Raw genomic sequence first — 13,448 nt, forward strand, 5'->3', positions numbered from 1 at the left:
ACTTGGAATTCATTTCAGTAGTCAGACAAGAGTGAATCAAGGCCTCCTCTAAGAAGGGATAGACAAGGAACCACAAGGCTGTGATTAAACGTGATTTCATGTCTGATTGAGAAAATTAGAAGAATGTAAACAAATTAATAAAGGACAGAAATAGGAAGTTGAAGAGGAAGAGGTGATTTTGGAGAGGGGACATTTTAGTTTGGAGAAAATAACCAACATATAACCAGAAATGTAGATCTTTTTGGAAAGAAATATAGGAAATACCTGGAACAAGGATATAGGTAGAGCTACTGGCATGAAGACACATAAGTGAAATCATGGGAGACTGATCACAATGAAATATAAAACAATATGATATGCCACTACTCAGGGAGCAGAAGGAAGGGAAAGAGCCAGAAAGAAGAGAGAGAGGTTACAGAAGGGGGAGGAAAACCAAAGCAATGCAGTGTCCAGCCAATTCAGGAGAAACATACAGAGAGGTCAGTCAACAGTGACAAGTGCCATACAGAATTCAAAGAGAAATAGTATTGAGGGAAAACCTCACCACTTGGCAACTGAAACATAATTAAAACATTATGGATAAACTGAGGGCAGAGTTTCCCCACATATTTTCCACTCTGGTGCTACAAGATATCTCAAGAAAAAATAATTAATTTTATGTTTAATTAACTGTAAGAAGCTGTATGTATTATAGAGAAGAGTTTCTTAACCTTTGAATTACTGACCTTTGGAGCATGATCATTCTTTGTTGGTAGAGGGTGTAGGCGAAGCTTGTCCTGTGCACTGGAGGATATTCAGCAGCGTCTTTGGTATCTACCCACTTGATGCCAGTAACACTCTTCCCTAGACAGTCAAAAATGTCTCCAGATATTGTCAAATGCCCCCTGGAAGCAGAATCATCCCTCCTCCATTGAGAACCACCATTATGGTGTCTACTCCTAGCCAGTACTCAGCCTTAGATTCACAAAACACATGCCACAATGCATTATAATGCATTAAATGTTCTAAAAATTGTACACGAAGTAAAATTTCTTAAAAGTTTTTTCAAACCAGAATTTTCCAAATTCATGTGACCCCAGAGCTTGTATTTCTGACAACCTCAAAAACTGGTATAGCAGATGCACTTCAGCAAACGTCTAAGCCAATACTGAATCAGTGGAAAAGGAAAGCAGATTTCTGCTGACTAGGGAAGGGTCCACAGGAGTTCAGCCCTCTCCCTATCTCCTGCTTTGACACACTCCCTATTCCCCATTAGTCTTCACTTCTCTTGGTAACACCTCAAAAACCTTAACATCCCCAGACTCTAATGAAACAGATCACTGATGATACCAAGAAGCTGTTATGGTCCACCTTGGGGAGATATCTGAAAACATTTTAACAAGCCAATTTCATTCTGAATTGTTCCACTGACTCTAGCAGCATAAGAGGAATAAACTTGCTGAGGAAGGATGAAGCCTCCTTTTCTTTCTTCTGTTGAGTCTGAGGTCAGAATTGAAACTGCCAGAAGTTAGAGCAAAAAGCAACAGCATCCCCTAGTGGCAGGCATGCTCCAGTCCCTTGAGTAAGAGAAGAGCATTAGGCCCTGGAGTTAAACCACTCAGGAGTGAAAAACATTGAATCTTAGTCTCCAAGTCAAGTGCTTGTTAAGCTAATAAGTACTCCAGGTAGTATCTCTTTTTCCATTAAAGTGTCACTGTGTGAATAGTTTGAGAATGAAAAATGGCTGCTAGGCAATACCTTATCTAAAGGAATTTTTCAGCAAAACAATGATTGTTAAATGCTTTATCATTATACCTAATAGGATGCTGCCCATCAATACTGATAGCACTGCATTAAATACTGTGATTTGTGCATTAATTTATTTATTTTCTTATTTTTTAAAAGAGACAGAAGTTTATTGAATACACTGCAAGGAAGCAGTGGGCAAGACAGCAAAGGAGAGACTGTCTGCCTGCATTAATTTAAAGCAAGATCACTAGATTGGCATCCAATCCCTCATAAGAACGATGTTTAAGGTTAAAATAGATTAAGAAGTATTTCCAGGCCATCATACTTTCTTTTAGACCATTGTCCTTGCCCTTTACAACACTGGACAAGCCTTTGCCCTGGTGGCCGCAGATGGCAAGGATAGCAAGGATCAAAGTACAATCAGGAAGCGATAAGACACTTTGTCGTTATGGTTTTCAATAGTGGCAGGCACTTGCTAAATTTAGGAGAAGGCCTGGATTTGTTCGGGTTTCTAGCTGTCAGCTGGGTTTTTCAGTTATCTGCAATGCACATTGTGGCAGTAGCCTGCAATTCGAAGATACATTTCATTTGGTTTAAATTTGAATTAAGTCAAGCAGCTCTGAGAAGGAAGACACAAAATGCAAAGATTCTCATGGTTCCGTAACTGAATTAAGACCCGCAGGGGAAGGGTGACTAGCAAAGGACAAGGTCATTTATCTGATCTGCACAGTAAACTCGGAGTGTCTACACAGAGAGTTGTTTGTTGTTGTGTTGTTGTTTTTCCAGATCAAGAATCCAGCATATTATAACCATAAAATAAAAAGTAATTGCTTTCCCAAAATGTCAGTCTGTGCCATAATTTTAAGCTTTACTTCCTTAAGCTGCCTTTACACAGATATATTTTGATGTCAGATTTATCATTGCATGTTCCAAAGGCCAAGGAAAAATAAAGAATGAGTGTGTGGAAATAAAATCCTGGGGCGCTTGGGTGGCTCAGTCAGTTAAGCATCCCACTCTTGGTTTCGGTTCAGGTTGTGACCTCACGGTTTGTGAGATAGAGCCTCAAGTTGGGATCCATGCTGACAGTGAGCAGTCTGCTTGTGATTCTCTCTCCCTCTCTCTCTCTGCCCCTCCCCCACTCATGCACGTGTGAGTGCACACTCTCTCTCAAAATAAATAAAAATTTTTTTCAAAATACAATTTTTTAAAAAAGAAATAAAATTCTGAATTATACAACTCTTCAAATGTTTGTGATAAAGTTTTAGAAACAGTAAAGCACAGTCACAAACACATAACTAGAAACTTCTTAAAAGTAGGAATTCCCCTGAAAGCGAAAAGGCACTAATTTGTGTACAAATATCTGCCCTAAAGGCAGAGAGTCTGGGTTCAAATCTTGGGCAAATTACTCAGCCTCTTTGTTCCTCTTGTTTCCTCACCTAAAAAGTGGAAATAATATTATCTAACTGATAGGATTGTTATACGAAATAAATCTAAGTAAAGCAATTAGCACTTACTTGGAATATACTAAGTTTAGTCCAATAAATGTGAGCTAGTATGCAAAAGATTAGAAACAACCCAGGGGTGCCTGGCTGGCTCAGTCAGCAGAACATGTGACTCTTAATCTCGGGGGTGTGAGTTCAAGCCCCATGTTGGGCATAGAGTGCACTTTAAAAAAGAAAAGAAAAAAACCCAAAAAACAAGTAATCCAGTGAAGAAATGGGCAAAAGACATGAATAGACAGTTTTCCAAAGAAGGCATCCAGATGGCTAACAAACACATGAAAAAATGTTCAACATCACTCATCATCAGGGAAATACAAATCAAAACCACAATGAGATACTACCTCACACCAGTCAGAATGGCAAAAATTAACAGCTCAGTCAACAACAGATGTTGGCAAGGATGTGGAGAAAGGGGAACTCTTTTCCACTGCTGGTGGGAATGCAAACTGGTGCAGTCACTCTGGAAAACAGTATGGAGGTTCCCCAAAAGATTAAAAATAGAGCTACCCTATGACCCAACAATTGCCCTACTAGGTATTTATCCAAAGGATACAGGTGTGCTGTTTCAAAGGGACACATGCACCCCAATGTTTATAGCAGCACTATCGACAATAGCCAAAGTATGGAAAGAGACCAAATGTCCATCAACAGATTAATGGATAAAGAAGATGTGGTATATAACACAATGAAATATTACTCGGCAATCAAAAAGAGTGAAATATTGCCGTTTACAACAACGTGGATGGAACTAGAAGATATTATGCTAAGCGAAATTAGAGGAAGACAAATGTCACATGACTTCACCCATATGTGAAATTTAAGATACAAAACAGTTGAACATAGGGAAAGGGAAGCAAAAATAATATAAAACCAGGGAGGGGGACAAAACATAAGAGACTCTTAAAAACAGAGAACAAACTGAGGGTTGCTGGAGGGGTTGTGGGTGGGGGGATGGGCTAAATAGGTAAAGAGCATTAAGGAAGACACTTGTTGGGATGAGCACTGGATGTTATACATAGGGGATGAATCACTAGATTCTACTCCTGAAATCATTATTGCACTATATGCTAACTAACTTGGATGTAAATTAAAAAATAAAAAATAAAAAGAAATAAATAAAAAGAAAAGAAAAGAAACAACCCAAACACTCATCCATAGTGGATTGGTCAATCAAATTACAGTGTACACATTACATTGAGCATTATGCAGCTATAAAAAACTGAAGTGGTTCTCTACACACTGACATGCAAATATAAAATACACTGTTAGGCAGAAAAAAGAAAAGTACAGAGCAGTAGTTACTTTGGGGTTGAAAGGAATATATATTTACATTGGTTTATACTTGCATGAAGAAACTCTGGAAGAACAAGAAAGAAACTAATAAAATTATCTCACGGGGCAAATGTATGAAAAGGGAACTAGGTGGAAAGATGGAAATAAGATAGAAAAAGAGATGAGACAAAGGCCTTTTACCTTACACTAGTTTATACTTTTAATACATTAATTAATGCATTACCTATTCAAAAAAGAAATTGTAGATTACTTAATTGTATTTCATTAGCTTCCATTATTTTATTATTCTAACTATAGAATAGCATCCTAAAGATTCTCTGCCCTTCGCTGGCTTGTTTGTTTATTCATTTGTCTGAAAGAGCTGGGGTATATAGTAAGGATGTACATTGCAATAACAGAAACAAGAATTTTAATGAAATGCTTCACGAATACCAGGGCCGAAGGAACGGTCTGGATGCCAGGTAAATCTGGTGATTGGTAGATCTTCACTTCAGTGCACTGTTGATATATTTCCACAGTTTCTATGTGATCATGTTTAAAAATGTATCCTATTTCATTTCATAGTGAGCAGATAAATAAAGTACACTGACCATGTATACTTAAATAAGCATGAAGATGTAATAAGGTACCCATACTCATAAAGAAGGTAGTTTCACTCTCTCTTTGCTCCTTCTTCAGCTTCTGCTAGTGTGGGCTTGCTTCTTGGGAGAACATGGCTTGTCAGAAAGGACATCAGACAAGTCTGTGTCAAATTTAGGCTTTTACCACTCACTGTAAGTGATATCCTCTTAACCCTCAATTTTCTTTTTTTTTTTAAGATTTTATTTTTAAGCAATCTCTACACCCATTATGGGGCTCAAACTCACAACCCCTAGATCAAGAGTCAAATGCTCTACCAATTGAGCCAGTCAAACATCCCTTAACCCTCAATTTTCTTGAAAAAAAAAGAAAAGAAAAGAAAAGGATAAATGAGACCTTTTGTGGGGCTGATGAAATTCAAAATACATAAAATGCACACGAAATCATCTTGAGTACATATAGATCTCCACACCCTCCTCACCCATGAACAATAAATACATTTTAAAATATATGCATTGGGCGCCTGGGTGGCTCAGTTGGTTAAGCATCCAACTTCGGCTCAGGTCATGATCTCGCAGTTCGTGGGTTCAAGCCCCGTGTACTGACAGCTCAGAGCCTGGAGCCTGCTTCAGATTCTGTGTCTCCTTCTCTCTCTGTTCCTCCCCTGCTCACACTCTGTCTCTCTCTCTCTCAAAAATAAATAAAGATTTAAAAAAAATTTTTTTTAATAAATAAAATATATGCATAAACAGGGACACCTGGGTGGCTCAGTCGGTTGACTATCCAACTTCAGCTCAGGTCAAGACCTCGTGGTGTGTGAGTCTGAGCCCCACATCAGGCTTGCTGCTGTCAGCACAGAGCCGGAGTTGGATCCTCTGTCCCCTCTCTCTCTGCCCCTCCCCCCTCATGCTCTCTCTCTGTCTTAAAAATAAACATTAAAAAATAAATAAAATAAAATAAAATAAAATAAAGTAAAATAAATACACAAATATGAGCCAAAGAAAAATTTCAGCAAAACAGTTTATCTGAAGATATTCCTCCAATGATACACAATTTGACTGACTTCCTGAGAACAATCAATCAACTTGCAATTAATCAGAAGGTACCTGATTAATAATTAATTACCAGGGAAATCACCAACTATGTGACATTAGATTCTTAGGGGTCTGTGAAGATAGTCACCAGGAGACCAAGGGCTATTTTACTGACCAAAATTTACATGAACTAAAATGAGAATGTACAGATTTATCAAACTATCAAGATCCTTTTCTCTAGATTGAAATGATATCAACTAGCATTGTGAGTGACAGTGCAGTTCATACCAGTGAGAAGGTCCAGTTGACAGTTGCATTATTACAACTTTGATTGAGCAAAAAGTGAAATCAGTTATGTTAACAAATGCTTTTATTGTTAAAAAAAAAAAAAAAAAAGTCTTCCAAAACATGTGGCCCAAAGCAAGGTGAAGTGAAGACAGCAGACAGCACCTCTTTGGGGAAAAGTTGGGAAGAACTTGACAGAACATCCAACACTTAATGTGGAGTCAACAGAGGTTAGTGCTTCTCTCATCAAGACTAAAATGGGGAAACCTCAAAATTGTCCAAACACAGGACAAACTTCTCTCTTCACAGGGGAAAATGAGCAACACTCTTGAATTGCATAAAGCAGACCCATGAAAATGGAAACCTTTGTTGATGTTTCATCTGAAGTGTGTCTGAAACTGCCACTTACTTCCCCTTCCCCATAGAATGGACCCAATGTATTTAGCCAAGGTAGGTTGAAGAACATGTATTCTAATGGGATGGGCAAATACATAAATAAATCAATGAAACACAAGGTGATAAGGCACCTCTGAATCGCTCGATTTTTCCTCCTTCTCACTGCCTCCCACACCCAATCATTCAACAAGTTCTGTAGAATATTCTTCTGATTTATACCCTCTGCATTCATTCATACTGTCAGTGTATAGTCATGCCCTCCATATCGTTTGCTCCCTTATTGCTTGTCTGGTGTATTTGTTTATTGGGATATAATTCACACACCATAAAACTCACCCATTTAAAGCACATAACTTAGTGGTTTAAAATATATGTGTGTGTGAAGCCATCGCCACTATCTAATTCCAGAATATTTTTATCATTCCCGAAAGAAATCCTGTATCCATTAGCTGCCACTCCCCATTGCCCACAACCACAAGCTCCCGGCAACCGCTAATCTACTCTCTGGCTCTATAAATTTGCCTCTTCTGGATATTTCATACAAATGGAATTACACAATATGTGCCCTTTTTTGTCTGACTTCTTCACTTAGCATAATGTTTTCAAGGTTCATCCATGTTGTAGCATATATCAGTATTTCATTGCTTTGTATGGCTGAATAGCATTCTATGGATATACCGAATATAACAATATTCTGTGGGTATATATCAACAGTATTCTGTGCATATACCATTTCAATTGTTTTGAAAATATACAGGCATAGTTCAGAAATATTGTGGGTTCAGTTCCAGGCCATGGCAATAAAGTGAATGTCACAATAAAGTGAATCAAAGTTTTTGGTTTCCCAGTGCATATAAAAGTTATATTTATACTATACTATAGTCTTTTAAGTGTGCAACAGCATTAAGTCTAAAAACACAATATGCATACCTTAATTTTAAAATACTTTTATTGCTGGGGCGCCTGGGTGGCTCAGTTGGTTGAGCATCTGACTTCCAGCTCATGTCATGATCTCACAGTTTGTGGGTTTGAGCCCTGCATTAGGCTTCAGGTTCTGTGTTTCCCTCTCTCTCTGCCCCTCCCCTGCTTGCACTCTCTAAAAATAAATAAATAAACTTAAAAAAAAAAAAACAGAAACACAATATCTGTGAAGCACAATAATGTGATATGCAATAAAACAAGGTATGCCTATACCTAAGACTAGAATTATTGGGTCATATGGTAACTCTTTGCTTAACATTTTGATGAACTACCAAACTGTTTTCAAAATCAGTTACACCATTTATATTCCAATCAACCATGTATGAGAGTTCTAATTTCTCTATATCCTCATCAGCACTTCTATCTTTTAATTATAGCTATCTGAGAGGGCTCAAAGTGGCTTCTCATTGTGGCTTTCATTTTCATTTATCTAACAAATAATAACGTTGATCATCGTTTCATGTGCCTTTGGTTATTTGTATTTCTTCTTTGGAGAAATGTCTTTTACCTATTTTCTTAATTGAATTTCTTGTCTTTTTGTTATTAGGTATAAGAGTTCTTCATATATCTTAGATACTAAAGTCTTATTAGTCATATAACTCACATTTATTTTCTCTCATTCTGTAGGTTGTCTTTTCACTTTCTCAATAGTGTCCTTTCATGGACAAAAGTTTTTAATTTTGATAAAATCCAATTTACCTAACTTTTTCTTTGTCTCCCTTGCTTTGGTGTCATTCCTAAGAATCCCTTGCCAAAATCAAGGTCATGAAGATTTAGCCCTATACATTTTTCAAAGAATTTCAAAGCTCTTTTTTTTTTTTTTTTTTTTTTTCAACGTTTATTTATTTTTGGGACAGAGAGAGACAGAGCATGAACGGGGGAGGGGCAGAGAGAGAGGGAGACACAGAATCGGAAACAGGCTCCAGGCTCTGAGCCGTCAGCCCAGAGCCTGACGCGGGGCTCGAACTCACGGACCGCGAGATCGTGACCTGGCTGAAGTCGGATGCTTAACCGACTGCGCCACCCAGGCGCCCCTCAAAGCTCTTTTTAAGACTTCATTCATTTTGAGTTAACCTTGAATACGGTGAGGGGTCCAACTTCATTCTTTTGCACATGGATATCCAGTTGTCCCAGTACCATTTGTGAAAGAGAAAGTTTTATTTACCCATTGAATGGTCTATCTTTGTTTAAAATCAATTGACTATACGGGGCGCCTGGGTGGTTCAGTTGGTTAAGCGGCTGACTTCGGCTCAGGTCATGATCTCGCAGTCTGTGAGTTTGAGCCCCGCGTGAGGCTCTGTGCTGACAGCTCAGAGCCTGGAGCCTGTTTCAGATTCTGTGTCTCCCTCTCTCTGATCCTCCCCCGTTCATGCTCTCTCTCTGTCTCAAAAACAAATAAACATTAAAAAAATTAAAAAAAAATAAAATCAATTGACTATAGATGTATGACTTTATTTCTGGACTCTCAGTTCTATTTCATTGTTCTATGTTTCTATCTTTATGCCAGTACCATACTGTTTTGAGTAATGTAGCTTTGTAGTAAGTTGTTTGGTTTGGTTCTGTTCTGTTCTGTTAGTTCTGTTCTGTTAAGGATGGAAGAAGAAGCTGTAGTAAGTGTCAAAATCAGGAATTACAATCCTCAGTCTGGCAGTCTAGCCAGGAAAGGAGCCTCTGCCCCAATTCTCACCCCTGGAACTAAACTAGTGTTTTCTGAGACACTGGAGTAAACATGAAAATGGGTGATATTTTGTGGCAGGATCAAAGGTCCTTCTCGGCCCCATAAGGGCTTGGAAGAATCGATCCCAGGCTTAACCATTCTTTGACTTGCATGTCAGTCCCCTATGACATTCCTCTGTCATTCATCTTGTTAAGTTTGTCATTCAATCTTTCTTCACTGGCTTCAATTGATAACTGGGATAGTAGGGATAGGTAGCGGGTGCAAAGGGGAACGTTGGTGAGTGTAACTTAGACTGAAAAGAATCCAAGACTTCTTACATGGAAAAACCTGTGGATAGCTAGTTCATACCTTTGCCCTCATAGCGTACCTCCAATATCTATTGTCTCACACTCATTCTTAACCAATGGCTTCCTTCTAAAAAAATTTTTTAATGTTTATTTATTTTTGAGAGAGAGCGCAAGTAGGGGAGGGGCAGAGAGAGAGGGAGACAGAGAATCCGAAGCAGGCTCCCACGTCACAAAGCCTGACGTGGGGCTCAAACCCACGAACCATGAGTTCATGCCCCGACCTAAAGTCGGACACCCAACCAACTAAGCCACACAGGGGCCTCTCAACCAACAACTTTCTTATTTCATTAATTTCATCAATATTTCACTTTCTTATTTCAATAATGCCATTTATTTCAATAATAAAATGGAATGCATTATAACAGGACTTCCATATGCTCCCATTGTGCATCTGCCCACCAGCATCTGTGCCCCAATACTCTGCCTGACCCTTTGTTACCACAGGTGAACTCTGTGTGCTCCTAACTAAGCCCAATTCTTCCACTTATTGACCAGATCCCATCCTGTCCACTTGCAGTAAGAACCTAAGGATCCAGCCTTCATTATTCTTAAAACTCTGCTTGGAAATAACCCTGCACTCAGTGAGACTGTATCCCCATTCCCTTTACAATTAAGTATTGCATGGTGGAGTGATTGCATGACCCTTGTTCCAGGCGAGATATGTAATGTTTCCCCCAAACAAGTGCATTTCCAAGACCCAGTGACACTCTTCATTTGGGTTCATAGTAGGTGCTCGGAGTATTTTGCAGAGTGACAGTCATACATACAACCCCAGATCCCAGGTCTGCAACTCCAGCCAGAGTTTCTAACCCTCTCAGGAAAAGTTTTGCCTAGTTAGTGTTTGATCAATTATTGATGAATGCTTCTGATAAAGTACAAAAAGTATATTGATTAGGCCTATTTCAAGAAACAAAACTTATTATACTTTCTAATCCAATATGTTCCCCACACCTTATGCTGGGGGAGATATTTTTCATTCTCATAACCACTGAGTGCTCTGCTGAGTGATGTGCCCTTTTGGTTTAAAAAGAGAGAGAGGGCGAGAGATAAAACTGACCTACTGTTCACCCCAAGTCCCTTCAGCAAGAATATAAAAAATATGATGCTTCCCATAACTAAAATTGGTTTCTAAAGTATTTTATATTCCATCTGAGAGCAGCCTTCAAAAATATCTGGAAAGAATGCCACTGATGAATTATGCTCCGAGGTAATGAAAGGAGCTATTGAGCCTGACTCTTTAGATAGATCAAGTGCAGTAAAGCAGTGTTTCTCCTGAGTTAGCAGCAACACTAGTGCAAAGACTTTTCCTATGCCCCAACCTTTGTCTTCTGCCCTCGCTTTTTTTCACTTCTCTTTCAACAACAACAACAAATCCCCTGTGCCAATTTTCACGCACTTATTCAGGACACATTTTCCAGATACCTTTTACCCAAATATTTATCTGTCATGAGACCTGAAATTATAGGTTTATCAATTTATTCTTTGCTTAATATAATCCTTCTCCAGGGTGCACCACTTGAAAGTCCTACTTGAAAGGGGAAAGAAAAAAGAAAGACAAGGAAAAGACAGAAGAAAGAAATTAAGCAACATACTAGCCTTTCAGTCCCAGCGGTAGCAGGGCTGAGCCAGCAAAGCCCACACTCCTGGCTCTCAAAGCACCCACTCTGGCCTCACCTCCTCCTCCAGCCCATTCTGCTGCCATGGCTACTCACGTCATCTACTTCACCAAGGACTTCTTGACGACACCATCACCAGTGTCACCTCCACAACTGCAGGGTCCAATCAAGCAGGAGAAGTTGCTATGGCGGATGCAACGTGTGAGCCACCAAGTGGCTGCTGACTCCTTGTACAAAGGCAGAGTGGATTGTATATTCCACCTTCCCAAAGAGCAAGAGGTGTTCTCCTTCTGGAAGGGCACGATGATAAGTGTCAACAGATCTTTCCTTGCTCAAGCCCTTCTCTTGGCCTTCTAGGGTAACTATGAGCAGGTGTTCTTAGGAAGAATAGGCAAGCACACACAACACCAGAAGTGTTTTCCTGGCAAGGTGATCTCTGGTAGAACAGCTACAGTTACTTCAATCTTTTTCACCTACCCGGCAGATTTTCCCAGAACCCATGTGGCAGCTGATGTTGGAGAATCTGCCAAGTAAGCACAATTGAAAAGACAAGGCAGTTTCCTACTCCTGCAATACTGCAAGCCAATGGTTGATGTTGCAATGTGGGCACAAAGGAGCTGACATCATGTATACTGGGCCCCTCAAATGCTAGAGGAAGATTTCCAAACATGCAGTGGAAAAGCCTTTTTCCAGGTACATGATCCAAAATTCTCAAAGGCTAGATGGAGCCCCTGTTAGTGTTCTGAGACTCAATTTGAAAATGGGGCTGGGAAAACTAGCCTCTACTACAAAGCTGAAATCATCAAGACAGCATGGTATTGGCACAAAAACAGACACATAGACCAATGGAATAGAATAGAGAACCCAGAATTGGGCCCACAAAAGTATGGCCAACTAATCTTTGACAAAGCAGAAAAGAATATCCAAAGGAAAAAAGACAGTCTCTTTAACAAATGGTGCTGGGAGAACTGGACAGTAACATGCAGAAGAATGAAACTAGACCACTTTCTTACACCATACACAAAAATAAAATCAAAATAGATGAAGGACCTGAATATGAGACAGGAAACCATCAAAATCCTAGAGGAGAAAGCAGGAAAAAAAACCCTCTGACCTCCGTTGCAGCAATTTCTTACTTGACACATCTCCAAAGGCAAGGGAATTAAAAGCAAAAATGAACTATTGGGATCTCATGAAGATAAAAACCTTCTGCACTACAAAGGAAACAATCAACAAAACTAAAAGGCAACTGACAGAATGGGAAAAGATATTTGCAAATGACATATCGGACAAAGGGCTAGTATCCAAAATCTATAAAGAACTCACCAAACTCCACACCCGAAAAACAAAGAATCCAGTGAAGAAATGGGCAGAAGACATGAATAGACACTTTTCCAAAGAAGACATCCAGATGGCCAACGGGCACATGAAAAGATGCTCAACATGAAAAGATACTCAACGTCACTCCTCATCAGGGAAATACAAATCAAAACCACACTGAGATATCACCTCGTGCCAGTCAGAGTGGCTAAAACGAACAAATCAGGAGACTATATGCTGGAAAGGATGTAGAGAAATGGATGTGGAGAAACCCTCTTGCACTGTTGGAGGGAATGCAAACTGATGCAGCCACTCTGGAAACCAGTGTGGAGGTTCCTCAAAAAATTAAAAATAGATCTACCCTATGACCCAGCAATAGCACTGCTAGGAATTTACCCAAGGGATACAGGAGTGCTGATGCACAGGGCACTTGTACCCCAATGCTTATAGCAGCACTTTTTATAGCCAAAATATGGAAAGAGCCTAAATGTCCATCAACTGATGAATGGATAAAGAAGTTGTGGTTTATATATACAATGGAATACTACTTGGCAATGAGAAAGAATGAAATATGGCCTTTTGTAGCAACGTGGATGGAACTGGAAAGTGTTATGTTAAGTGAAATAAGTCATACAGAGAAATATAGATACCATATATTTTCATTCTTAGGTGGGTCCTGAGAAACTTAA

At 39.3% G+C, this 13,448-nt stretch overlaps 1 protein-coding gene across 1 annotated transcript in view; it reads right to left on the bottom strand.

Annotated features, from left to right (window-relative positions):
• Window positions 1-730: 730 nt before the first annotated feature.
• The window catches only part of CARD6 (caspase recruitment domain family member 6), a 39,847-nt gene continuing 27,129 nt past the window's right edge, over window positions 731-13,448 (bottom strand). The window contains exon 6 of the transcript XR_004344040.1: window positions 731-843. The gene's annotated coding sequence lies outside the window, so the exon portion shown is untranslated. The remainder of the gene's footprint in view (window positions 844-13,448) is intronic.

This window comes from Lynx canadensis, chromosome A1 (genome assembly GCF_007474595.2).
Source record: "Lynx canadensis isolate LIC74 chromosome A1, mLynCan4.pri.v2, whole genome shotgun sequence".
Taxonomy (NCBI): Eukaryota; Metazoa; Chordata; class Mammalia; order Carnivora; family Felidae; genus Lynx; species Lynx canadensis.